This window comes from Lepidochelys kempii, chromosome 6 (genome assembly GCF_965140265.1).
Source record: "Lepidochelys kempii isolate rLepKem1 chromosome 6, rLepKem1.hap2, whole genome shotgun sequence".
Lineage (NCBI taxonomy): Eukaryota > Metazoa > Chordata > Testudines > Cheloniidae > Lepidochelys > Lepidochelys kempii.
The window spans coordinates 115993984-116020839 of record NC_133261.1 but is presented as its reverse complement, the minus strand read 5'-3'; the positions used below and the strand labels follow the sequence as shown (position 1 = coordinate 116020839).

At 44.4% G+C, this 26856-nt stretch overlaps 1 protein-coding gene across 1 annotated transcript in view; it reads right to left on the bottom strand.

The window, feature by feature from the left end:
* Positions 1–26086, bottom strand: part of ADSS1 (adenylosuccinate synthase 1) — a 229782-nt gene extending 203696 nt beyond the window's left edge. Inside the window, exon 1 of the mRNA XM_073349803.1 lies at positions 26083–26086. The gene's annotated coding sequence lies outside the window, so the exon portion shown is untranslated. The remainder of the gene's footprint in view (positions 1–26082) is intronic.
* Between the last annotated feature and the right edge of the window lie 770 nt (positions 26087–26856).

The window sequence follows — 26856 nt, the reverse complement described above, 5'->3', positions numbered from 1 at the left end:
ATAATGGGTCAGACCAAAAGTCCATCTAGCCCAATATCCTGTCTTCTGACAGTGGCCAGTGCCAGGTGCCCCAGAAAGAATGAACAGAACAGGTAACCATCAAGTGATCCATCCCGTTGCCCATTCCCAGCTTCTGGCAAACTGAGGCTAGGGACACCATCAAATGGAACAATTATTTCCTGTAGACCCGTTGCTGGCCACTTTCACAGAGAAGAGACTAAGGCTGCCTGAAAATTATCCATCAAACCTTTTATTTTCAAAGGGAAATTGGATTTTCCACAGAATGAAAGATTTTGCAGAGGGTGACTGCTCTTGTCAAAAATGTTCACATTTTCACCTGAAAACCAAAAGCCAGAAATGTTGCAGTTTTCAGTGATTTGGGGAGGAAAATATTCAGTTTTCTGGCACCAAAACAGAAGGTTTTGGTTTTACCACAACATTTCTACAGGAAAAAAACCCACATTTCCTAACCAGCTGTGCAGGAGATTGTGCAGGATAAATCACTGATCTAATCAGTTTGGTCAATTCCTATACTCCTAAAGAAACACAGCAATTTATTATAAATATCAGTACCAGTCAGACTGGGTGGTGTTTGAAGGTTGTTACTATCTTTGCTGTGAGTCTCAATCCAATGCCTGGTGCACTGGCATCCACCCCCCAACCTCCCCCCAACCCAACCCAACTCAACCCTTGACAGTTGGCATTGATTTCAGGATTTCAGCTTTCAGGCCTGTCAGGTTTGCCCCTTTTGTGAGCACTAAATTCAGTTGCAAACAATAGAGTGCCATTTCAATGTGTGTATTTCTTTGTGACCACCTGGGATTTCAGCTCTGCCCTGGCATCCCAAGAAAGCTGAGATTCTGGGCTTTCCAATCCCGTGAAAGCACCAGCACAGAGCACAGATGGCTGCTGAGATGGGGGGGCCAAATGTTGATCTCAGTTCCATCTGTGTGAAACAGGAGTAGCACTGCTGAGCTCCAGGGAGTTGCGCTGTCATAGCTAAGCTCAGAATCTGGCCCACTGACATTAAACAGCTTCCTGTAATTTTTTCAAAAAAACCCAATTTCTTTTAGAAAAATGAGCTCACTCCTTGAAATAAAATTAATGGGAAAACATTGCTAAGGCGGCGTCTCCTGCTGGCAGATTCACAGGGACACCATTCAGGAGCAGGGATTCTTTTGGCTCCAGCCAAAATCTGTTTGCACATTTAATTGCAACCTGGATCCATGTTAGGAAGCAGCCATCTTAGACTGACTTTCCAGACTACATCGTTCCGTGTTCCTTCCCTTTTGGTGAGCTGCGAGTCCTGTGCACATGCCGACATCGTAGAGGAGCCTGCCTGAGAATAGCGAGTGCTGCGCCACTGTGGAAGAAGAGGAGTAGTCTGCTGGGACCTCAGACAAGGGCCTTGCATCCTGTGAGGGTACACCTCAGCATACTGGAGGAGGTACAAAGGCCATTCCATTGCGTCTGTCATTACATGGGTCCACCGCCTACCTCCCCACCCCATTGATGGAGTGGGGTATAACTCCTGCTCTGTAGCCTGCAGTTTCCTTCTGCTTATCCCTGTGGAATTTCCCAGATTGCAGTGGTTCCATGGAACGCTGCAGCATGCAGAAAGATCCAGGTTCTTTCCCTGCTCCCTGGGCAGCAGCATCACAGAGTTCCCATTGCTTTAGGCCCTTTGTGTTGCATTGAAATCAGTGGGACTAAGCCTGTGATTTGGGACTACGTGTGTGAAAAAAGGTTGTAACAATTAAAAGTTCTCTTTGGGGAGCTAATGTGTGTCAGTAGCACTAGCAAAGGATTACCATTAATAGCAGTTATAGGTGTACACTGAGGGAGAAGTAGATCCTATTAAGTCAGGGCTGATTGCTCAAAAAGCGTGAGCGCCTCTTGCAAAGAGCTGATTACCAGGAACTGAGGGTGGACCGTACTTTGCTGGAGGCGCTCACTGCTTGCAGGATCGGGCCCCTTGCGTGTAAAATGATAACTGAATGAAGTCATCTGATTAGCCAATGAGGATTCTGAACTGTATGTGCAACCACCACATCAGCATGATCTGTGATTTCTTTGTCTTATCACTGGAATAGCCCTGCTCCGCTGAACAGTTCAGCATAAGCAGTTAGCTAAAGAACTCTCAAATGCAGGAGCTGGAAGCCCTGTTCTAGTAAGAGAAGGCAGTGGGCCGAAGGAGGGAATTAGCATAGGCCAATCACTGGGTCTCCATATTCTGGCTCTCCATCATTTGACAGTGAGCTGTTTAAAATGAAGAACTGGGCTTTTTAGGGCCAAGCAATTTTTCTGAAGAATTGGCTGTTCAGGTGCAAAATCTGCCCAGCTCTGTTGGCTCATTCAGTGAAATACAGTTAATGAGGAATACATTTCTAAGAGAGGAGGGATATTGCTTCTCCAAATTATTATGTTTGCAGCAGCCTGTTAAACACCAACAACTACAGCCTATGGTTTTACGCTACTACTCTATACATACTTCTCACACTACTGCATTATGCAAAAAGATGCGGTGATATATGTATACCTTGTGTACCTTGCATGCAACTTGATATTGGAGTGAGTGCAAGTTTTTTTTGTGATGACAGGAGACTGCCGTGCACTTGGTTCTTTTGGTGGTGTGGTGTTTTGAGAGTCTTTTCTAATATCTATCGGTTGCTAATTGACTTATGTTCCTTCGGTGTCCTGCTGATCAAGTCTCAGCAGAGTGAGTATTTCACCATCCTCCTGTCCATGCTTATGTTTTGTATTTGCAGCGGGTGAATGTATTTGTGGTTTTGGAGATGCCCTTCTGCTGCTATGTTATATGAATGAGGATTTAGTTGTTCAACACATATAGATTGCTTCCAAGCGCATAACTTGTCCTGGGGAAATAATTTGACCCTGACAAGGTTTTCCAGTTGTAGTTTTCGGAGGACTTTAGATTGTTGGCCTCATAGGTTTTAGCCTTTGTGTGTCTCTCTTCCTTTTTAGTCTGTTACTCCTTCCACTACGGCAAGTTGTAGCGATGCTCGGGCTATAAGCACCCACGTATATGTGCATCTTAACATCAAACATTGTACTCAGGCTGCTAGTATGGATTTCTGTGGAATCACTTCTCCATTTAAGAATGGCTTGCCATATATTTTCTTTGCTTGTTGTGGCTTTCTTTATTAGAACTTGAGCAGATTTAACTGTGATTCAGCTTTGCTACGTGACTGGTAATGATGTGGGTATGACTGAATTCCCATTCCTGGGTAAATTGCACAAACCGACTGCAAGTGAACTTGGGTCCTATATTGTCTATATGATGTGCCTGCTGTTATAACATGCTTTCATTGCTTTGTCTAGGATGGTCCCTGCAGTAGTGAAGTCTGAATACTAGTCTACAATAATGAGGTAGTTTGTTGCTTTCAACTACCTGAAGCGGGTTCCAAAGACGATGGAGTTCAGCTGTTCTCAGTGGTAGCAGATGACAGAACGAGGAGTAATGGTCTCAAGTTGCAGTGGGGGCGGTTTAGGTTGGATATTAGGAAAAACTTTTTCACTAGGAGGGTGGTGAAGCACTGGAATGGGTTACCTAGGGAGGTGGTGGAATCTCCTTCCTTTGAAGTTTTTAAGATCAGGCTTGACAAAGCCCTGGCTGGGATGATTTAGTTGGGGATTGGTCTTGCTTTGAGCAGGGGGTTGGACTAGATGACCTCCTGAGAACCCTTCCAACCCTGATATTCTATAATTGTAGGATTCTATGAAAAGATCCATTCCTACTTTCCACCAAGGTCTGCTGGGAATGCTGTGTATTTTCATTGCCTCTTTTTGCTGCTTGGCCTGCATTTCCCCACATGTATCAAAGCGGCTCACCAGGACTTGGATATCTTTGTTCATGTTTGGCCAGTATACGGCATCTCTGGTTTTCTAGATACAGGCTTCTATTTCAGAATGGTTCCAAAGTATTCTTGGGAAAGTTTCTAATCTCAATTATTTGGGTATTATGCTTTGACTGCCTTTATATAAGATGGTACCTTATACACTCATCTCTTCTTGATAGTTCCAGTATTCTTGAGAGGCAGGTGGGCTTCTCTCTGGGGTCTGACCACCCTGATGGAATGACAGATGTTAGCACTTGTCAGTCTTTTGTCTTGCATGATTTGTTCTCAGATTCTTTCCAGCCTTTGCCTTGAAACTGGCACATAACTGCCGTGGAAGATGCTTTCCATGTCTTTCTGTGTTTCTGTATTTCTATTAATCTGAAGATTTCATGCTTATTCTGTTGCCATATTTTCAAACTGCAAGGCTGCTTTGGATAAAGAAGGTCTCCGTGTACATCTCAGTTCCTTTCTTGGGGTGTACATCTAAGCTGCAGCTTTGAAATTTCAGTGGTGTTCAGTGAAGGTGCTTTGGGGCTGCTAGCAGCTGATTTTAAAAAACACTATAGTGATTTTTGGTCACTTTCTACTCAAAGATTTCCTGTCCTTCAACATACTGGTTGGACTTTTCACATGGGAATACTATTGCAAGACATTCCTTTTCAATGTGGGCACTCCCCGCCATCTGTAGCTACCTGTTGCTGTCCAAACTGTGGTGAAATAGTGGCTTTCCTTATCCAGTAGCTCTTGCCAATATCTATCTTTGGCACTGAGTATTGAGACTATTTTTGCTTTTGCCAAGTCAGGTAATATTTCTTCAATTGTAGGCATTTGGCAGTGAGCCCTTTTAAGTGCTTTATTTAAATTGCTTGGGTCCATGTAAATACGTAGCTTGGGTGGCTTCTCAAGGGCTACCATGCTGCTTCTCCAGCTTGCAAGCTCTGTGACTTGAGCAATAATACCTTCTTTCCCTTCCCTTGCTTTATTGCTTCCAGTATTTTTTCTCTTCATGAAATGGATACTCTGAGAGGCAGGTGCCGTAGTGGCATAATTGTTTTATTTATTTCCGGGCGCAATGTGCCTGGGAAGACACCACAGTCCTTCAGAAACATCTTGGTAATCTTTCAGCAGCTTTGCTGCAGGAACGCCACAGTGCGTTGTCTGCTCTAGCTCTGTTTTTTATTTTGCTTGTGTGTCTATTGCAGAGGTCCCCAAAGTATGTGGCGCACCCCACTAGGGTGGCATGGATGACTGTCCAGGGGAGCGTGACAAGGCCAGGGCCAGCCCCCATGGGGGCGAGGAGGGAGCACCACTCAGCCCCTCCCCACCCCCCAGCTCTGGTCTGATCTGGCCCCTCACTACGTACCCAGCTCCCAGCCGTGCGCGCTCCTGGCCCCATCCCCAGCTTCGGCTGCTGGCTGCAGCTCTGTTCCCAGCCTGGGGCTGAGGCTGGGGTCAAGGCTGGGAGTGGGGCTGCACCTGGCCGTGGACCTGGCTGCAGCTCCACTCCCGTCCTTGCCCCCAGCTGCGGCCCCAGACCCACCCCAAGCTGCAGTCCTTTACCTTTACCTCCAGCCTTGGCCCCTTTACCTCATCCGTGGTCCCCTCCACGAGCCGCCGCCGTGCTCCAAGCCCTGGCTCAAGGGGGATGAGGAGGCAAAGACAGGGGTAAGGAGGGGTTCAACCCTCAAAAGTTTGGGACCACTGATCTATTGTATTAATTGTTTGTTCCAGGTCTAGTGTCTCCATGTTCATGAATTCACACGTTTTAGCTGACAGCACTGACTTCTGTGTTGTCTGTAATACTGAAATTTCATCCTGTGTACTTTTCCTTGGTATTCTGCTTGTACATCGTCCCAGTGATCTTATGATCGTGCTGTCATGTAATTTTAATTTGTCTTTGCTTGTTTTCAACTTCACTTTCTTCTTGCCTATGCTGAGGAAGTAATTGTAACCTTGTGTGCTGCTCCCTTGATGTTGCATCTGGTGCTAGTCTGAGCCTTTCAAACTATTTATGTTTTGCTGTTTTTGCTCTACATTTACATCAGATACATGCAAAGGCATCATCTTCTGAGCCACTGCTTGGTGCCTCAGTTTGGCAGCTATGTACATCTCAGTTCCTTTCTTGTAGAGAATATTTAAGCTATAGCATTCCTCGGTAGGGTGCTTTTATTTCTTTGCTTTCCTAGTTGGCAAGCTTTGACAATGATTTCTCTTGCCACAATTATTGCATATGACCCTGTATGCTGGTGAGCTCCCTTACCAGTGCCACACCCAAGTCTCTTTCAGGCCCTTTCTTCAGGGCACGCTTTATTAATTCAAACATAGACTCCCAAAGGAACACAGAACAAAGCTCTCCCCCCATGAACACTGAGGTCCCAGAGGCCTGTCACTTTGCACCTCTGCCTCTAGAATAAGGACACACCTCTTCCTTTAAATCCCTGCTGACTCAAATGTCAATCAGGCAGCCTTAAAGTATCTTCATGACTTACATATTTGAGCTTAAATCCAACTCAGGCCTCAGCCCTGTACATACCCCTGGGCATAATAGCTGTTGGCAGTGCAGCCTAGTGGGCAGAGCAGTGCACAGAAATTCAGAAGACCTCATTTCTATTTTCAGCTCTGCCACTCACCTGCTCGATGACTTTGGTCAAGTCATAGCACCACTGTCTGCCTCAGTTTCCCCATCAGTAAAAAATGGAGATAAAGCACTTTACAAAGGAGGCAAGCAGCATTATGATGTACTGACGAAAAGTGCTATATAACAGCTAGGCATTGTTACTATCACTGCTTGTACTTCAGTGGGGCTACTCATGACAGTAAGAACGACGCCCACGAATAACTATATGCAGGATTGCGCTTTTAGAATCAAACCCTGTTGATGTCTGTGGAAGTCCTTCCTGAGCTTTCTAACAGGCCCTTACTGACTTGGTTTCCTTTCTAATTCATAGGACTTATGATAAAAATTGCTTTGTTGCCTCTTTTTAATGAATTTTTTAAGGAACAAATGGAGTAACTTGCTATGAATAATGGCTGGGCTAATAGAACAGTATGACAGTGTGTGAAATAAAGGCAAAACCCATCCGCCTTTATATCCACCTCGAAGACCGGGAGGTATTAATTTAGAATAGCATATTAGTAATCATGAAGTTGATGTCTTATTACTACATCAACAGTATGTAGAAAGGAAAATTGCAGGTTTCATACGTTGACATGGTTATGGTGATAAATTAGGTATACAGAGGAGCTAATGATTAAACTAAATGGAGATATGAATATGTATTAGGTATTTTTCTCAAGGTCAACTTTGGATGACACAGCAAAGAGATAGTCAATAACAGGAAGTCTTCAGTCAATGACTTTCAGCTATAACTCAGGCATCAGTATTCATTAAGAAAATTAAAACAGGCAAAGAGAAGAAAGGGAATAGGAGCTTTGTGTTGGAATTCAGCAGAAAGAATAAGGAAGAGCAATTCCTAAATACATTATGAGCCTGATCTTTTAGGAAAACATCCAAACTTGATTTAAAAATTGCCAGTGACAAAGAATCCGCCATGACCCTTGGCGTGGTTAATTACCCTCACTGTTAAAAATGTGTCCTTGTTTCCAGTCTGAATTTGTCTGGCTTCCATTTGCAGCTATTGGATCATGTTATGCTTGATGGGAGAGCCCGTTATCAAATATTTGTTCCCCATGAAGGTACTTATACATTGTGTCAAGATGCATGTGGAACTGCATTGATGTAGTTCCACAACTAAAATGCAACAAAAATGATTAGGGGTCTAGAACACATGACTTATGAGGAGAGGCTGAGGGAGCTGGGATTGTTTAGTCTGCAGAAGAGAAGAATGAGGGGGGATTTGATAGCTGCTTTCAACTACCTGAAAGGGGGTTCCAAAGAGGATGGCTCTAGACTGTTCTCAATGGTAGCAGATGACAGAACGAGGAGTAATGGTCTCAAGTTGCAGTGGGGGAGGTTTAGATTGGATATTAGGAAAAACTTTTTCACTAAGAGGGTGGTGAAGCACTGGAATGCGTTACCTAGGGAGGTGGTAGAATCTCCTTCCTTAGAGGTTTTTAAGGTCAGGCTTGACAAAGCCCTGGCTGGGATGATTTAACTGGGAATTGGTCCTGCTTCGAGCAGGGGGTTGGACTAGATGACCTCCTGAGGTCCCTTCCAACCCTGATATTCTATGATTCTATGATTCTATGTCAGTGCACAAAAGAAGGCTGTGCCTGGATAGGCAGGTTGTTTAAAGCTGGGACTGGGTATGGTAGTGCTGTGTGGTGATGGTCACTTGTACTGTGCCTGACTCCAGTCCCTGCTTCACGAGTGCCAAATGCAAGAGTTTACAGAAATGGCAGTTTACTCTATTGGCTCTGACAGATTGTAGCAAAGAGGCGTGGCAAGGGAGGGCCACACATGTCTACACAGACCTATATGCAGAAGTGTAGACTTGACCCCTACTGCATTTCAGCCTTGTCAGTTGGAGCAGAATTGATCACCATTGAGTTGCACCACATCTGAGTTGGATCTGGGAGTCCTGACTCTGGGGGCAGCTCCCTTTGGCCTTCACAGGCATCACACTCACACTAAGGGCTGAGCTGGGGTCCATGGGATTGTAAAGGGCATATGGTGGCCCAGAATTAGTCTCGATCTCCAAACATGAATTAATTAGAAAACAACTAGCGGATGTAATTGATGAAGGGCCAGAGTCTGCAACCCTCAGCAGTTCCACGAGTTGTTCTACTGGCTTTGATCTTGGCCTGTGCTTACAGGAGGCCAGACTAGCTGATCACATTGATCCCTTCTGGCCTTGGAATCTATGAATTTATGGAGTCCACTGATTTCTGTCTAACTCTCTGTAGATACGCTGATGCAAGGATCCTTAATGCACACAAGGCCTCAGAGCAGAATTGGTCCTGACAGCTGTCGAACATGAATAAATATGTTTTTAACTGGGCCAAATTCTGTTCCTGTTTCCAGCTGTGTAGCCTTATTGACTTTATTGCCATTGAAGTCTGCGCAGGGTTGTACTAGTAAAATGGAGGGTAGGATTTGGCCCAGACTCTTCAATGTATTAACACAATTACAAGATAGATACAGTCCAAATGGGTTTAAAACTCTTTGAAAATTTAACTGCTATGTACTCAGATATGCTTGTTATTAAGGTAGGCAGCATGATAGTGGAGCACTGGGATTCAGGAAACTTGGATTCTATACCCTAGAAAAGTCATGTTGCCTCACCCTACCCCCTCCCTTACGGTCTGTTTAGATTGTTAACTCTGGTCTGTTTCTGAATGTGTCTGTACAGCACCTTGCATAACGTGTCCCTGATCTCAGCTGAGGCCCAAAAGTGCTAGTGTAAATAATGACACAGAATTAGTACTTAAACATTGACAAAATTTACTAGCTGTTAAAAAAGAAATATGAATTTCAGGGGAGGTAGCAGCGATCCAATGCTCTTGGGTTCCTTTTGAAAAATCACAGCCCTAATAATAAATTAACCAGCCATGCAATAGCTCAGACCATCATGCTGTGTTCAGAAGTCAGGCAGAGTCCAGATTTAGTGGTCAGTAATGAGGTTGATGGCTCAGTGCATCTCTGACATCACAAATGCGCTCTTCAGGGTGCTCTTGTACCATGTAGGAAGGATGGTTCAATGGTTATGGTGCTAGCCTGGAACTCAGGCAGCATTTCAATTCCCTGCTCTGCCACAGACTTCTTCTGTGTGACCTTGGGCATGTTACTTAGGCCAAGCTTTTCAAAAGTGACTAGTGGTTTTAAGTGCTTCAAATTTTGGGTGCTCAGCTTGAGGTGCCTTGAAGGGCTCTGATTTTCAGAAAGTGAAAAGCAACCCACACTCTGAAAATCAGGCCCCATTAAGATGTCTCAAATTGGACACCCAAAAACTGATGTACTCAAAACCACTAATCACTCTAAAAATCTTGGCCTTAGCCTCTCTGTGCCTTCATTCCCCCTCTGTAAAATGGGGATAATGGAACATCCCTACTTCACAGGGCTGTTAAGCAGATAAAGACATTAAGGATAGTGAGGCACTCAGATACTATGGCAATGGGGCCAGATAAGGACCAGAGTTTGAGAGATTATTTTTGAAGATTTGGTTTACAGATTCTCTCTGATACAAGCATGGAATAATATTCACGTACCCTTGCCACCCATCTTGTTGTTAACCCAGTCCACAGCACTGTATACCCCACAATGAGGTGCTCTATGCGAATCTGTTCTTAGGAGACATCCCTATGTTTTCAGACCAACACGTGGATGTTTACGCATGTTGCTTGCGCTGACCTTGGTGAGAGTTGCCTCTTTGAAAAATAATGAAAATCCCAACACACTCTGCAGGTTGTACACACAGGAAAATTTGGGGATTACCGTATTTCAGGCAGTGATAGTTTCTCTAAAGAGACTCACTTTATTTGATAGGTTTCAGAGTAGCAGCCATTTTAGTCTGTATTCGCAAAAAGAAAAGGAGAACTTGTGGCACCTTAGAGACTAATATGTCCATCTGTTTGCATTTGGAAAGGAAGATGATGTCTGTCTGTATCTGTATGAGTTTTTTCATGAAGTTGATAGATTTCCACTTCATATGGCTAAATTCAGTGCCTTGCATAATGACAGGTTTCAGAGTAGCAGCCGTGTTAGTCTGTATTTGCAAAAAGAAAAGGAGTACTTGTGGCACCTTAGAGACTAACATTTGATCAAATTCCTCCTCCGCAACTGCTTTTGTGTAAATCTATAAAATAAATAAATGAACAAGAATAACTTGCTTAGAGACTGCTTTTCTCTCTAACGGCATGCATGTATTTGTTTGCTTTGCTTCTGATTTGCTAGTATAGAAGTCTGTTGTGGGGTGGTTGTTTTTTTTTGCTTCAGTCTTGCATTGGGGTGATGCGGAGCTGCACCCCCCCCAGTGGGAGCACTAGGGGGCATTGTGCATCCACACAGGGAGCATGCACCCACGTGTTGCTGTACAGCCCTTCAGGGCCAGGGTTCTGCCTCCCTGCACACCTCTTTTGGGCTGGATGGCACTCCAGAGTGTACAGGGACAGTCACTACCCAACTAAGAGCAGAAGCTCCTTGCAGCCCAGCCCAGGCCTCTTAACGAGAGTTGGGTGAAATTTCTCAGTTGAATTAGTAAATTCCCCACAAAATGCAGTTTCAGGGCCACCAAAACTCTTCCTGAATTCTGGTAGAATTTGGCCAAGTAAAATATGAGGAAAAAAGTCTAAATGGTTTGTTTTGATATTTTAGAAACAAACTGCTTCCCTCTGAAATACCGTTTTGCAACAATAACCAGAATATTTTGTTTGACCCCAATGATTTATTTGGTTTGGTTGTTTCTTATTTCAGCAAGAAAACTCCCCAAAACTCAGTTCTGGTTTGAAATGAACTGATTTAAAATTTTTTTTAATTTTTTTTATTTTTTGGTTAGTCCACCAAACCTAAAAATTAATTATGAGCTCAGCTGTACTCCTAACTCATGTCCCAGTGCTCTCTTTGTTGGATCAGACAGCTCCCATCATCTTCAACTTGGCCCACAGTTTCGGGTTCACTTGGAACTATCATGGAAAATGTTTAAGCTAACAAAGTCTTCGGGGGTGGGGGGAGTAGTGTGTTCAGCTAAACAACTTTAGATCACTGAGAAATTAAATGCAGAGTTAGGGTTTTATGACAACTAAACAGCTACATTTGTAGAGTAATTTTGTGGGGACTATTTTGAAATGTGGAAGTAATTTCAGATCATATCTGTCTGTCTCAGGAAGAAACGAGGGTAATTTCATCCATACTCAATTCACTGTGTGTTGTGAATGATAGAATCTCCTTTTGCTGCATTTCATGTCTGCAGAAGGTGTTTGGGTTGATGGAGAGAGCACCCGGGCAGATTGAAATTTGGGCAGCACAGATCTGCCCGAGAAGTTCAAACATCCTGACCTAGTGCCCCTTACTTAATGAGCAATGGGGCACCAGGGGCTGGGCAATGGGGCAGCTTCTCTGAATTTGGAGAGGAGCACGATTGAAAGAGTGATTCAAATTCTACAGCTAGAATCAGCTTTGCAACTCTGTGAAACAAGATGCATAAGACTATACTGCATTATTTTATGATCTAAAACATGACTTCTTCTGGCACTGGTGCAGATTATTACTATAGATTATTTTTACTACACAAGTGGACCCAAGGTAGAACTGTGTCCTGCCATGTTAGGTGCTGAATAAACACATAGTAAGACAGTCCCTACCCCAAAGAGCCTTATGCTTTAAATAGACAGGGAAAAGGAAACAGAGGTGGGACATGACTTGACCAAGGCCGCACAGCAGGTCAGTGTCAGAGCCAGGAATACAGCTCAGTTCTCCTGAGTCCCAGGCCACTATCTTATCCACTAAACTGTGCTGCTGCTTGGCAGAATGCTGCGATATGTCTTATAGGATCAGACTGTGTAATGCAGCAAGAGGAGAGCATCCTAATGATTATTACTAGTATTAGTGGTGTTCCTGTAGACACCCACGGAAAGTTCCTGTAGTCGGTGGGATTGCGAGAGTGCATGTGAGAGCAGAATGCAGCCCCCACTTTGCATGTCTTGCAAATATTTTCTTTAAAATAATTTATAGCAGGTGTATTTTCTTCACCCGAATGTCCAGTGCTGCAAATGAGTATACAATATCCTTTGGAGTTGTGGCAGTACAGATGACTCCAGAAGAATCATTTATTTGGCCTCTGAATGCTATTGTTGCCAAACATATTCCTCCCGTTGTTACCCTGATGCCTCTTTCTTCTCTTGTAAGTCACCCCTGAGCAGAGCCCAGTGGCTTGTTCAGTGCGGGGGGAAGGCAGTAGCCCACCTTGAACACAGGAGGGAGACAAAGGTCCACTGACAGACAAGCTGATGTGACTGCGTGACAGGAACTGCTGAAATGACTTTAAATATTCTGCAAAGGGCAAACATCAAAGATTGCGCTTGTCTAAAGGAAATGATTGGTGAAGTGTTGTATGCTGGCTTGCCTACAAGGGGAGCTTCTGTGGCACATCAATGTCGGAACCAAAGATGTGTCTCTATCCGGTGCTTAAATGAGCTCTTGGTATTTTGGTTGCAAATGGCACAAATTGTTTGGTTCCTGACAATGTTCTAGGCACTGTGAATTGATGTACTGTAGAGACTGTAAATTAACCCTTTCTCTGGGCTTCCCAGCTTCTCCCTGTCTCTGAGGGCCCAGTTCTGCAAACGCTCCTGCATGGTACTGTGAGTTACTTTATTCAGGGCCCTTTTCATCCGTCAGTCTCAAAGCGCTTTGCACAGTTCAGTAGGTAGCATCCCAATTTTACAGATGGGGAAACTGAGGCACAAAGGAGCAGACTGAGTTGCCTTAAGTCACACAGCACAGGTCTGTGGCAGAGTCAGAACTGAGCTCTCCTGGCTCCCAGTTCAGTGCCCTTTTGACTAATGTTATTTCCTTGGACTGTAAATTCCTTGGCGCGCTGGGTCATTTTGGCTCTTGCACAGCGCTGAGCATATTCTTGGCCTTTAAATAACGGCATGGCTTTTGCATATATTTCTTAGGAAATGCATTATTGAAATCCTTAGCGGATGACAAACCAAATTCTACTGCACTATGTGAAGGAACAGCATTTACCCCGAGAATTTCTGAAGGGGAAAAAAACATGTTCACAGCAAAACTCCAATATCCAGTTTGAGATCACAGCACTGTCATCAGAAAGGAGAAAGAACACAGACTCAGAGGACCCCACTAGACTACACTCCTGCCTGGGGAAGTAAGAACCTAATTACCTTCCTGCATGGGCTTCCTACCCATCATTCTCACCCCCGCCCCCAAAGCAGGAGGGTGGGAAGAAGTGGCGTGTGGAAGGAGTCTCAGCACCCCCAGTGTATCAGCCAGAACAGCTGAGGAGCTGTGGAAGTTTGCTACTGGTGTAGACTGGTAGCAAATGATTACTTCCCTGCTTCCAGAGCAAGGAGAAAGCAGAGAGGGGTGTCCCTGAGATGCAGTGCAGGATGGGACTACTCCTATCTTAGCCTTGCTTAGCGCTCTGCCTAAAGTCTGTGGAATGTAGAGATGGAAGGACTTGTTAGGCCAGCTGATACATCCCCAGACTCATTGTACTTCCAAGCTCTCTGAGCTGCTCTGTCAAGTCTTGTTCGAAGGTAAAGTGCTTCTATCTTCTAGCATGAAATTCAGTATTAATATGGCCTGTCTGTAGTAATAGGTGTATATTACTTGAAAATGGCTCAATAATACTGCTACTTTGCTAGCTTCCCCCTCACCCCCCTTATGTTTAAACTCTCTTTAGGTCCTAGATGGAATTTCTTTGACATCTCTCTCAAATTGCATTGTTTTAAGACAACTTTGCATTTTTATTGGCAGCCAGCTGTAATAGAGGAATCCATATGGCTTTGCTGTTGCTTTCTAGAAGCCGTCTGGTCACTGTGAAATATAAAGCAATAAGGTCTTTGGCTACAGCTTAATCTTATCAGTGGAGTTCAGGTAGTGCCAGACAGAAATTGTGCTGCTAACAAGTTTTTCCAGACATTGCTGGTCTGGATGAAATGGGATGGAAAATCTGAAAATATGAGCATGTGCATAGACACATGCTGGGTGAATCAATGAGATGGGAAATTCTAAGTGTGCTGGGCAGTGACCCATTAATTGAAATAAATAGCTTTCAGGTGCTCATATTCTTTACCACTAACACTCTTCTGACTTTCTTCCCACTATTTTGGATAAATCTTGCTATGAAACATCAACTCAGAAGACAGAAGCCTCAAGAATTAGGCACTTGTGATCCTTCGTAGTCACCAGAGAGGAGATAGTGACTGATGGTTTCTGAATTTCTGAGGTGCAAATCAGCAAATGTATTTCCCTCTTCTCTAAAGGAAACTGAGAGAAGTGTCAAGGTGCAAAGCGATGGGGAGACTGCCTCTTAGATGCTATAGGATTTGATCTTCAGAAGCTATATAATACCTGAGCTTGAATGTTAATATCCAATCCTGAATGTGTGTGAAAACTCAGACATGTTCTTGGGTTCTCTCTGAAAGCCTGCTAACTCCATGAAGGCTGCTGAATCCCTGTCCCCATGTCTGATGTTATAAACAGTGATGATGCATGATCACCATGCTACCTGCCCACTGGAGTTTAAATCAGAAGAAGACTCCCCCTCACAACGAATGTACAACCCCAGCTCACGGATGTCTGGAGGTCAGAGAAGTCTCCATAACTCTCCAGGGAGCCATGACATAACTGTATCTCCCATAATGTAATTCAAAAAGAGTGATAGACTTTGCTATTTATTTGGAAAGAGTCCAGGCCTTGGGTCTGGCTGACCTGAATTTAATGCTGGACCAAAGGGTGGTGGGAAAGGCTGCTGAATGCCACCTTTCTGCTCCTCTTGATCCTGTAAATAGCTGGGGACCGGTTCCCCCATTCTCTCTCCCCCTGGTGCAAGTTACAGCTTCCCTACCCTGCAATGGCTGGAGTTCAACCCAACGGGACGCTATGCTAGCTAGGGATCACCAGGGTGCCTGCACCATTTCAGCCATGCCAGTGACACAGACCTGGAGGCTACTGGGATGGTTACAGAGCCCAGTAAGTCAGCTTTATAAGCCCCTTTGCACCACAAGCAGGTGCCCTATATTTAATTAATCGTTGTCACAATTAACCATTCATTCTTCTTTCTAATGCGTATGATTTATTCCACAACCATTAGGGGGAGCTCGGACACGTGGCATACTCTGGATATTATGGAAACTGCGGAGAGGAAGAAATTACCAATGCCTGTGTAAAGCTGCCTGTGTAAAGCTGTAGAGATGGTGGCGAGCAAACCTGCTTGAGGCAATGCCCAAGGAGAACCCTTCCCTGCCATACTTAAAAATGTGGTATTAGAGAGGCTGCCAGATTGCTTTGCCTGACATTCCTGAAGTGTCCCGGCAACCTTGCAGGCCTTACGTGGAGGTGGGCGCGACATCTGGAACGGTTGTTATTAGTTGAGAATAGCTCTAGTTGCTCAGACGTGTCCCAGGATTATAATCACCGCAGCAGGAAACTCCCAGCAGGCTCAGGTAGTGCTCCCTCTGCTTCAGTTTCTACCTTTTACATGGTACATAGAAATGTGATTTCTTCTCTGTGGGTTAGGTATTGGGTGGGGGGATCTGCAGAGGCCAGGGTCAGTAACGTGAAGGCCCTATAGCTTCTCACGGGCTTTGTGGTTCACTCTCACCATCTCCAGCTCCCTGACCATGAATCGCCAACCGAGATGGGCCACCAAGGCCACCCCTGCCCCTGGAAGCGCCCTTAAAGGAGGAATGTCCTGACATGGGAGGGGCTCTGTGGGAAAATTCAAATGACCGTAGATAATTCCCTGTGGGTTTGGGTGGGATGACGTGTACACACCCGTCCGTGGATCTCCGACCCCATGGGGGGCTCTCTGTGGAGTTTGAGGGAGGGGTGATGGTATCGCAAAGACTGTTGCCTTCTTCCTTCCACCTGCCTGGGGGAGGGAATCCAGATGCCAAGAGCCCCCTTTGTGTGCCAATCCCACAGGACAATCCCATCTCAGTCAGAGAACAAAGTCATCAGGGTTCAAGCCATGACGTAGCAACTTCACAGGCTTAGTCAGAGCCTGAGTCTGGAATGTCCCCACATTTGAATCATCTTGAAAGTTACATTTAGAGCAGAACCTGAAATGACTGAAGTTCAAGTGGCAAAAAATGAGTTCTGGGCCTCCTGCATGATTCATCAACAACAGCATTCCCTATACTTCTAGCATGTGTCAAACATGTGTCCTTATTGTCTGAACGGTGCCAGCTTCCCCTGTCTGCAGTTACATACAGTGTGTGTATGTATTTTGTACATTTCCCCTCCTGACTAGCAGGGGGGCACCACGCTCGAGCGTAATAAATTTAGTATCTTTGAGAACTCTGCAGTTGTGGACTTTGTTCGTGTGCGTCAGCCTAGACTCGAACTGTGCGTGACCTCTCGGGTATAATTCGCAGCAGTTCTTGTGCGTGACATCTCGGGTATAATTCGCAGAAGTTTGTGTGCTTGACCTATTAGGTATAATTCGTAACAGTGCTTTTCTGCAGAACTGCTGCCCAGCCATTCGGTCCCTAGTCTGTAGCGGTGCATGGGATTCTTCCGTCCAAGGACTCTGCACTGGTCCTTGTTGAACCTCATCAGATTTCTTTTGGCCCAATCCTCTAATTTGTCTAGGTCCCTCTGTATCCTATCCCTACCCGCCAGCGTATCTACCTCTCCTCCCAGTTTAGTGTCATCAGCAAACTTGCTGAGAGTGCAATCCACACCATCCTCCAGATCATTAATGAAGATTCTGAACAAAACCGGCCCAAGGACCGACCCTTGGGGCATTCCACTTGATACCGGCTGCCAACTAGACATGGCGCCATTGATCACTACCCGTTGAGCCCGACAATCTAGCCAGCTTTCTACCCACCTTATAGTCCATTCATCCAGCCCATACTTCTTTAACTTGCTGGCAAGAATACTGTGGGAGACCGTGTCAAAAGCTTTGCTAAAGTCAAGGAACAACATGTCCACTGCTCTCCCCTCATCCACAGAGCCAGTTATCTCGTCATAGAAGGCAATTAGATTAGTCAGGCATGACTTGCCCTTGGTGAATCCATGCTGACTGTTCCTGATCAGTTTCCTCTCCTCTAAGTGCTTCAGAATTGATTCCTTGAGGACCTGCTCCATGATTTTTCCGGGGACTGAGGTGAGGCTGACTGGCCTGTAGTTCCCAGGATCCTCCTTCTTCCCTTTTTAAAAGATGGGCACTACATTAGCCTTTTTCCAGTTGTCCGGGACTTCCCCGGATCACCATGAGTTTCGAAGATAATGGCCAACGGCTCTGCAATCACATCCGCCAACTCCTTTAGCACTCTCGGATGCCGTGCATCCAGCCCCATGGACTTTTGCTCGTCCAGCTTTTCTAAATAGTCCCGAGCCACTTCTTTCTCCACAGAGGGCTGGTCACCTCCTCCCCATGCTGTGCTGCCCAGTGCAGTAGTCTGGGAACTGACCTTGTTCATGAATACAGATGCAAAAAAAGCACTGAGTACATTAGCTTTTTCCACATCCTCTGTCACTAGGTTGCCTCCCTCATTCAGTAAGGGGCCCACACTTTCCTTGGCTTTCTTCTTGTTGCTACCATACCTGAAGAAACCCTTCTTGTTACTCTTAACATCTCTTGCTAGCTGCAACTCCAGGTGTGATTTGGCCTTCCTGATTTCACTCCTGCATGCCCGAGCAATATTTTTATACTCTTTCCTGGTCATTTGTCCAATCTTCCACTTCTTGTAAGCTTCTTTTTTGTGTTTAAGATCAGCAAGGATTTCACTGTTAAGCCAAGCTGGTCGCCTGCCATATTTACTGTTCTTTCGACACATCGGGATCGTTTGTATTCTTGAAACAAACAAAGCACCCACTGAAGTCAATGGGAGTGTTAGGTCCACAGGGACTACAGGACTGTGACCTATGTGCTGTCCGACAGCATATATAACGGGCAAGCGCATGGGACAGTTGGGTTTCAAACCTGTCCCTTTACTTACCAAAGAAACACTGATTCTAATGGACTGGTGAATCTAGCCAACACATCAGATTTGCTAGACACCCTGTTTAGGATTTGTAAACGTTTAATTTGTAGTGATAGAAACTAAAATGAGAATTAAAACGATGAGTGTGTCAGTCCCTGGAGGGCCCTCTCCTCATCCCCCCTCCATCTGGAGCAAAGAGGAATTGGAATTAGACATGAATTAATGAATAAATAATAGTTACACAAATATGTTTATTAAGATGCAAGGCTTTTTATAAAAAACAAAATCATATTCACAGGTTAAAATTTATTTATTAAGCTTGTAGCAATTTCATCCAATAGCTTCATAAATATTAATTACTAATTAAACCTTAATAGAAATTCAAAATGCTTTTTATTTTTGATATAGATATATAGAAACTGTTGCATTTAGATGGAGAACTGGCTCAGTTTGGGACTCTGATCAAAAGGGATTTACAAAATATTTTAGAATGGGACACTGGGTTAATCTGGCATTTGTTTTGATCCCAGTTGTCCTTAGTGGTTGTGAATTATTCCGCCCTCCCCCCCCCCCCCCCGCAACCAATGAAAGAAGACCTGTAGGCCAAGCTTGGTGATGGGTGGGGGGAGTAAAGTGGGGGCCTATAGCAATGTCTAATTGTACATTATTGCTCATAGTTTTGACTGATTTCCAACAAGAAAAGATAGCGGGCCCGTTTCTCAGCTGGTGTGAGAGTAGAAACAGTCATCACTAGAGAGGAAACCTTGTGTTAAGGAGTTAGAATCAGGACATACGGTGTCTGGCTGGGGTAGTCAGAGGACACTGAGGGTAGGTGTCCAGATTCAATGGGGTACCTAGGTTCAGTAGGCTTCTTTGACAATCCCGGCTCTATTCTGGGTTCAGCAAGAGACTTTGCTGCCTGGCTTTTGGTGTCACTTAAAGCCCAGAGCCTCAAAGGAATTTAACTCTCATGGGAGTTAGGCATCTAAACACCTTTGAAGATCTGGGGTTTAGGCCCCAATTTTCAGAAGTTGTCACTGTTTTGGGGTTCCCATCTTGTGGCCTGTTGGATCTGACTTTCAGAACTCATGAATACAAACTGCTCCCACTCTTTTAATGTGGAGTTGTGGAAGTTCAGTGCTTTCTGATGATCAGGCCCAAGGTGTCTCAAGTAGGCTCCCAAAAATCAGTTGCCATGTCTGCAAGTGTTGGCCTTAGCTTCTCTGCACCTCAGTTCTCCCCATCTGTAAAGGTGTTGAGCCTTGTGAAGGGATACACCCTCACTCCGATGTGAAGGAGGCTAATGAGCTCCTCTGGGCCTGTTCCGAGCCAACGAGACACACCTGCAAGGCTTGCTCAGCCAGGAGGGGGAGGAGCTTAAAAGGGGGAAAGTTACCACAGGAAGGGGGTGGTGAATGGGAGAAAGGTTACTCTGTCTAGGGACTGCTGGTAATAGAGAGGAGATAAATGTGAGACATGTTGCTCCTGAAGCCATCCTGACTGACGGTAAACAATATGCCCCAGGAAGAGGGGTAGAAGGTAAATCCTGTGAAGGGGCAATAGACTCTGTAGATCTGAGACCTTAGAGATGACTTTAGGGGCTACCTGAGAGACTGGTCCTTGTTCCATCCAGATCTCCCTCCTCCCCTTGCAAAGGAACGGGAAGGAACAAGAGCCAAACCCTGGCCTGTGGGTGGTGGCCTGCAGAGAGGTTCCCCCAAAGACTGCCAACTGGAGGGAGAAGTGAGGGTAACCAAAGGACACTGGGACCCAGGGAGCCCATCCCCTCCCCCAAAGCCTTAATCCATTAGCATTTGCAAAGCATGTTCATGAGGTGTTTTGGGGACTCTGTAAAAGTTCAAGTATTATTACCACAGTGCACAACAGAAGTATTATTTTTGCTTTTGTTCTTAGATATGTGCTTTACTGCTTTAAAAACACATAACAGCAATTATAGGGTTAATTATTGGAGGCACCTGTTAAAACACAATGGGCCAACTTCATCTCTGCTATAATTCCATGGCTTCAATTGATGAGTTACACGGGTGATGTATCTGGCCCCATGGTCTGCTGTTCCTACCAGCTTGAAGTCACTGAGACTAGTTACTGTGCTTACAGTGAAACACATGTGTGTAAATGTTTGAAGGATCAGGGCTTTAAAGTGCCTGGGAACTTACAAAAGCTGATACACTACTGTGACTAATATTCTCACTTGAACCTGTGCCTAATTAAAGGGACACCGCCAGATTAAAAACCATATTTTAAACACAAAAAATCTTACCTGTTTTGAGAATGATAGGGTGTAAAACACAATGTTTAATTAAAGTCAACCATAACAAGCTTTCCCCAGATCATCTGCATAACACAGGCCTCAAACCCAAAAGATTCATTTGACTGAAGGTATTACTTTGGTCAAACAGCAGACTGTCTTTCAATTTGTTTTTAACTAAAACACAGAATAAATAAGTAGATGCAGAAAATAAATTAAGATGGTTTTGAGCACAATAAAGTTAAATGTATGAATTTAATATGAAATTATGAGAATTCATCAGGAATAATAAAGCCTAAAGAATCTATTATAAAGTAATCAAAGTCAAAGTGGCAGTCTTAACTAATTGAATGCAATGAAGTTTTTTTTTTTAAAAATTAGTATTGAAATTATGGCTCTTTCAATACAGAGCCTAGCTGAATGGTTTATGTGACAGTTTAAGCAACATTAATTTAGAAGTTAGAACTGTAAAATAGTTAGAAATGCTTATTTGAATTGCATAAATGTCAGCTATTCAAAATCCTTTCACCATGTAATGATAAACACAGACAATCTTGCTTCTTACACACACATGAATATGCAGGTAGACACCATAATATACTCTCAACCTCAGGCATGTGTGCTTAATGACTTAAGGTCTGAATGAAAGTGCATTGACATCAATAGAAAGACTCCTTTTGACTTCATTGGGAATTGGATCAGGTCCTTAAAGTTGCTGTCTGATTTTGTAATTCACAGTTGAGTGAAACTATAGATAATATTCTCTGGGTGAGATCTTCACGCCATGTTGGTCTACCTCTACTCCCATTGAAATCAATGGTAAAGCTCTCATGTTCAATGGGAACAGAGATAGGCCAATACTGAGTGCTTTTGAAAATCTCACTCATCATACAACTCATCTTTTAGCTTATGGTTGTTTCTATCATTTGGTTAAATTAGCATAAATATACAGAAAAATCTTTAGTATTATAATTATTAGTCTGGTGCTCCAAACAATTGTTTCAGCATGTGAGAGGATGACAATTTAATGTAGTTTTGCAGGTCTTGAATAATTTAAACAACCTTTGCTACTTCCTACATATATTTTTCTGTCAATTATTCCTTCACTCTGCAGATAAAACAGTTAGAAAGCAGAGAATTGGGCTCAAAATGTAGAGAATTTACAAGGTCTCAGTATCCTTGCTGATCACTTATTGATTCAAAATTGTATCCTGGTACCTAGAGCATAACTGGTTAGTGGACTACAAGTTCACATAAGATAGTCAAGACCATGTGTAGCCTGGAACACAATGGCACTAGATTAAATAGCAAGAACTTGAAACCCTAAAATGTGCAGTAATGTGAATGCAGTGATATAACCATGTAGATCCCAGGATTCTAGGAAGACAAGGTAGGTGAGGTAATAGCTTTTGTTGGGCCAACTTCTCTTGGTGAGAGACAAGATTTTGAGCTCACACAGAGCTCTTCTTCAGGTCTGTGTAAGCTTGTCTCTCTCACCAACAGAAGTTGGTCCAATAAAAACTATTACCTCACCCACCTTGTCTTTGTAATGCTAACTTATTCTGTGCTATGGAATTCCTTTCATTCCCATGTCAGTGGGACTCAGTGATTGCACACAGGCTATAAAGTTACTTACTCCTGGGGGAATTCGGAGCCAAAACATTAAAAATGAAGCACACAATATTTTAAAATTCTGCATATTGTATTTGTCAAAATGACACAATATAATCATTCTGCTTTCAATTATTTTAGTAATTTATTTAAACTACAATGCAGTGGATGGAGAATGGGAGTGAAGAGCATTGGAAGAAATCCCCAAACCTCCTTTGTCTAATAGTAATGTAGCTAGGTTTGACATTTTATTTCTAGTGATTAGTCAACAAATATATGCAGCCATTTGCTCACTGTTACATCATAGGTAACTGAAGAGCAAATGAGGGCTTGGGAATTAAACTTACAGTTTATACTGGCTACTGATCATCTCCAGAATGGTCAGTAGCAAACAGTTCATGGAGCATATTTTGATAGGAAGTTTTCAGTGTAAACGTTTAGACCAGTTCTAATCGTTAAAGCACCATAAGCATATATAAGCCATACTGTCCTTTAAAATAAGACTCCTTTACACCACTCTGGCAATGTAAAGGAGCCTTAAAACTTTTACACCTGTTTTATACCCCTGGGGGATTCACAGAGACAATGGGAACAATTCATTAAGCAGGCAGGCTGCTACATTCTCTCTGCCTGAGGGGGCAGAGCCTGCCCCACATCTACCTCCTCAGAAACAACCCAAATCCCTGCCCCTCCATGCTGAGCATGCCACAATAGAATGTGAGAGGAACAGAGGGTCTTTCTCTCTCACACACAAGACTGCCCAGCCCCCACTCCCATGGCGGTGATTTGCATCTCTGCTAGCTGCTCCAAATTGACCAGCCTGTGCTGCTGGGGAGGGGCACGTGACCACTCCTGAGTCTTCCCTTTGCTTCCCCTTCAGAAGACATTTTTCTGCTGGGAAGCAAAAAAATCTGCAGGAGACATGAATTCTGCCCAAGTGCAGTGACACACAATTTCCCCAGGAGTAAAAGTTAAGCATGTGCAGAAGTGCCTGCAGGATCAGGGCCCTAGATCTTTCGGACTTTTGTGCTCCCCCCAGACTGAGGCCACTCTACACCCAGCTAATTGTCATTAGCAGAGTGCAGGGGGCCCCCAGCCAGGCCCCCTCTTCCATGGCCACTGCATCAGCTCCTGGGGAAGAGGCTGGCATCTGAGCTGTTAGGATAGCTCTGTGCCACCTGAGATTCCTCTTATACTGGAGCGTTTGAAGTCTGGCTAGTGGAGGGGACAATATCGCCCTACTTCCTTTGATCTGGTCCTTTGATGTTCTCTTTCCTTCTTTAGAATATGGCTTTCTTACACACCGAATCCTGTCCAGTACCTGCAGAGCACACTTTCTAATCATGCTGTTCATACAAGCTGACAGTATAGTCATGCATGGCATCAAGGATCCACTTACTGATTTTTGAATTAGCCCAATGTATGTTTCAAAGACCTACTTATTAAGGTCTGTGTACTGTGGACTGACACAATGAGGCATCATAAAAGCATGTAAGTGCTATGTATTATCACTGCATTTCAGTCCTTGTATGGTGTTTCAAAGACACCTTAGGTCAGAGGTAGGCAAACTACGGCCCGCGGGCCAGATGTGGCCTGCGGGACCCTCCTGCCCGGCCCCTGAACTCCTGGCCCAGGAGGCTAGCCCCGACCCCTCCTCTGCTGTCCTCCCTCACTCGCAGCCTCAGCTTACTGCGCCTCAGCTTACTGCCGCAATGCTCTGGGTGGTGGGGCTGTGACCTCTTGCTGGGCAGCGCAGCTGCAGAGCCACAGCCTGACCCGGTGCTCTGTGCTGCACGGTGGTGTGACTGGCTCCAGCCGGGCGGCATGGCTGCCTGTCCCGGTGCTCTGGGCAGTGCGGCTGTAGCCCTGCCAGCCACCGGTGCTCCAGGCAGTGCGGTAAGGGGGCAGGGAGCAGGGGGGTTGGATAGAGGGCAGGGAAGTTCAGGGTGGTAGTCAGGGGGTAGGGTATGGATAGCGGTTGGGGCGGTCAGAGGGTGGGGAACAGGGGCTTTGAATGGGGGCAGGGGTCCTGGGGGGGCAGTCAGGAAGTAGAGGAGGGGTTGGATAGGGTGGGGGGGGGCAATCAGAGGTGGGGGGATCAGGGGACAGGGAGGAGTGGATGGGTCAGGGGTTCCAGGGAGTCGTCAGGGGATAGGGAACGGGGGGGTTGGATGAGACAGGAGTCCCAGGGGGGCCATCAGGGGGCAAGAAGTGGGGGGGAGGGTCGGATAGGGGTTGGGGGCTAGGCCACGCATGGCTGTTTGGGGAGGCACAGCCTCCCCTAACCGGCCCTCCATACAATTTCAGAAACCTAATGTGGCCCTCAGGCCAAAAAGTTTTCCCTCCCCTGCCTTAGGTTGTATCGAAGCATTCGGAGGTTCTGTGCCCCTAGAAACCTTATGAATCCTCACAGCAGAGCAGAAGATAAAAAAGGGAAGGTGCAGTGATGAAGCATAGTCGTTAAATTATAGTTCCTTTTTCCTAGTTTAATTTTTGTTGGCCTTATTCTTCTGAAAGTATTAAAATTATTTATACACACACGCACACACACACACACACAGTATTTTTCAAACAACAAAAAAAGGTAGAGAAATGCCCTTTTCCCCCCTAAAAGAGGGGCTAGGATGGGTGTGTGTGACAAGGGACAATGACACATTTTTGAATGGCTTAGAATCAAATGCCAAAAATCACAACTTGCTCCCTCCAAAATCATAAGCTTTGTTTTTTTTCCCTCTTTTTTTTAAATATACATTTTGGATCTTTTTATTTGACTTCTGTGTTTTGGGCCTTCAGAGTGCACTCAAGTTACATTTTCAAATATTTATTTCCAACCTCAAAGGCTAAAAAGGAACTATTTTTTGTAAATGAAAGCCAAGATTCTCACCCAATCACATGACTCCAGGATCTGGGGTTTTAAGAAAAACACTAAATGTTTCAAGTATTGGCAACACTGTGTGCTGCCGTGTTTCAGGGCTTGCAGCAATAATGGTGGCTCTGTGCCACATTGGGCACCTTAAGCTAGCACAGGAGATGTTCAGACTTGACTGTGACAGACTGCCTCACTCTGTAGTGTGCTACCAGCAGATAGTCATAGAATTTAAGACCACTAGATCATCTAATCTGATCTCCTGGTTATCACAGGCTACCAGCACCACCCACATCCCCACACTACTAAACCCCACAGCCAAAATTAGATCAAAGTATTACAACCCACAGGAGACTAGACTGTTATGTATCACAGACAGAGAATAGGAGGGACTGAGGTACACCAGTCTCCAAGGCCTGTTGCAATGGCAGGGACTGAGAGCGATTCCCAGACAATCGTGGCAAGAGGAATACAGCAGTTTTCATCCTCCAGAGCTATTGTTTCAGGCTGTCTGCAGACTCAGACATCACTGCACTGGTTAAAGTTGGTTCACGTTCTCAAGGTTAACTTCACAATCCCAAGGGCTAGAGACATAATTTAAAAAAAAAAAAAGAGAGAGAGCTCGCAGTACAGTAATGCATGAAGAGGTGGATTCTGTTGCAAATCTCATGGCTTTTTTTGACGGATAACGAAGCCTGTCACAAGGTGTCAGAGCTCATCGTGGACGTAATAATATGCTGCTCACCACTGTATACTCTAGTCATTCCCTGCGCTCCTTGCAAGACCCAAACATTGTAGACTGAGTTCAGGATGGAGCTGAAAGATTTAACTTGAATTTCTTTCCTTTTATTAGAAAATGAATGTCACATTCAAATTAATTTGGGCTTCAAATTAATTTTTTTCCCGACCTTTTAGAATTGCTGCATACGAATTCTAGAATTCCTTTTTCCAAGCGCAAGATTTTCTCCTTCTTATTGGTGTGATTTTCCAAACTAGCTTCTTGTAAATAAGGTGGATTTCTTTGAGTCTTGTTTTCTTTCTAAGGTGCATATGGTTTCCTTACCATTTTTAGTTTAACTTGGGTGAGTGGTGAGCTTCTGCTTCCACATTTGAGCAGAGTTGGGGGTTGGGATTCAATCATCTAAATGAGATATGAAAGGGGTTTTGTATTGATTTGCATATAAAAGTTATGAAACCCAGTATATGGGAACACAGACAAATTAGTAGGGCATAAGAAGTGTGAGTGAATTGCTGTTTTATTAAAGCTTTAAGATAACATGCCAGGGTGTCTGAAAATAAAGGTCAAAAGGAAAAAAAAAAAGGGAAAATGTAAATGTATGCACATAAACAGACGAGGGAATGTGGCTTTACTAATAACTCCTGTGCATAAAAATTTATTTTTCAACACCACAATCATTTCTTTTACCCTATTGGGTGTTTTAAATGTGCTCTTGTGCATATAATATTAATTTAGTCATAAAATAAAAGGCAGTAATTCAGACAGACCATGGGAGCTATTAAATTGAAAGTACCATGTGAAGTATTTGTGGTTATGGTTCCTTGCAGTTCTGGGTAAGATGCAAACAAAACACTTGTGACAAGATGAAAACGTTTGCCTTTAAAATACCTATATACGTTCAGTTTTTTGCATCTGCAGCCTTGCATTTCTG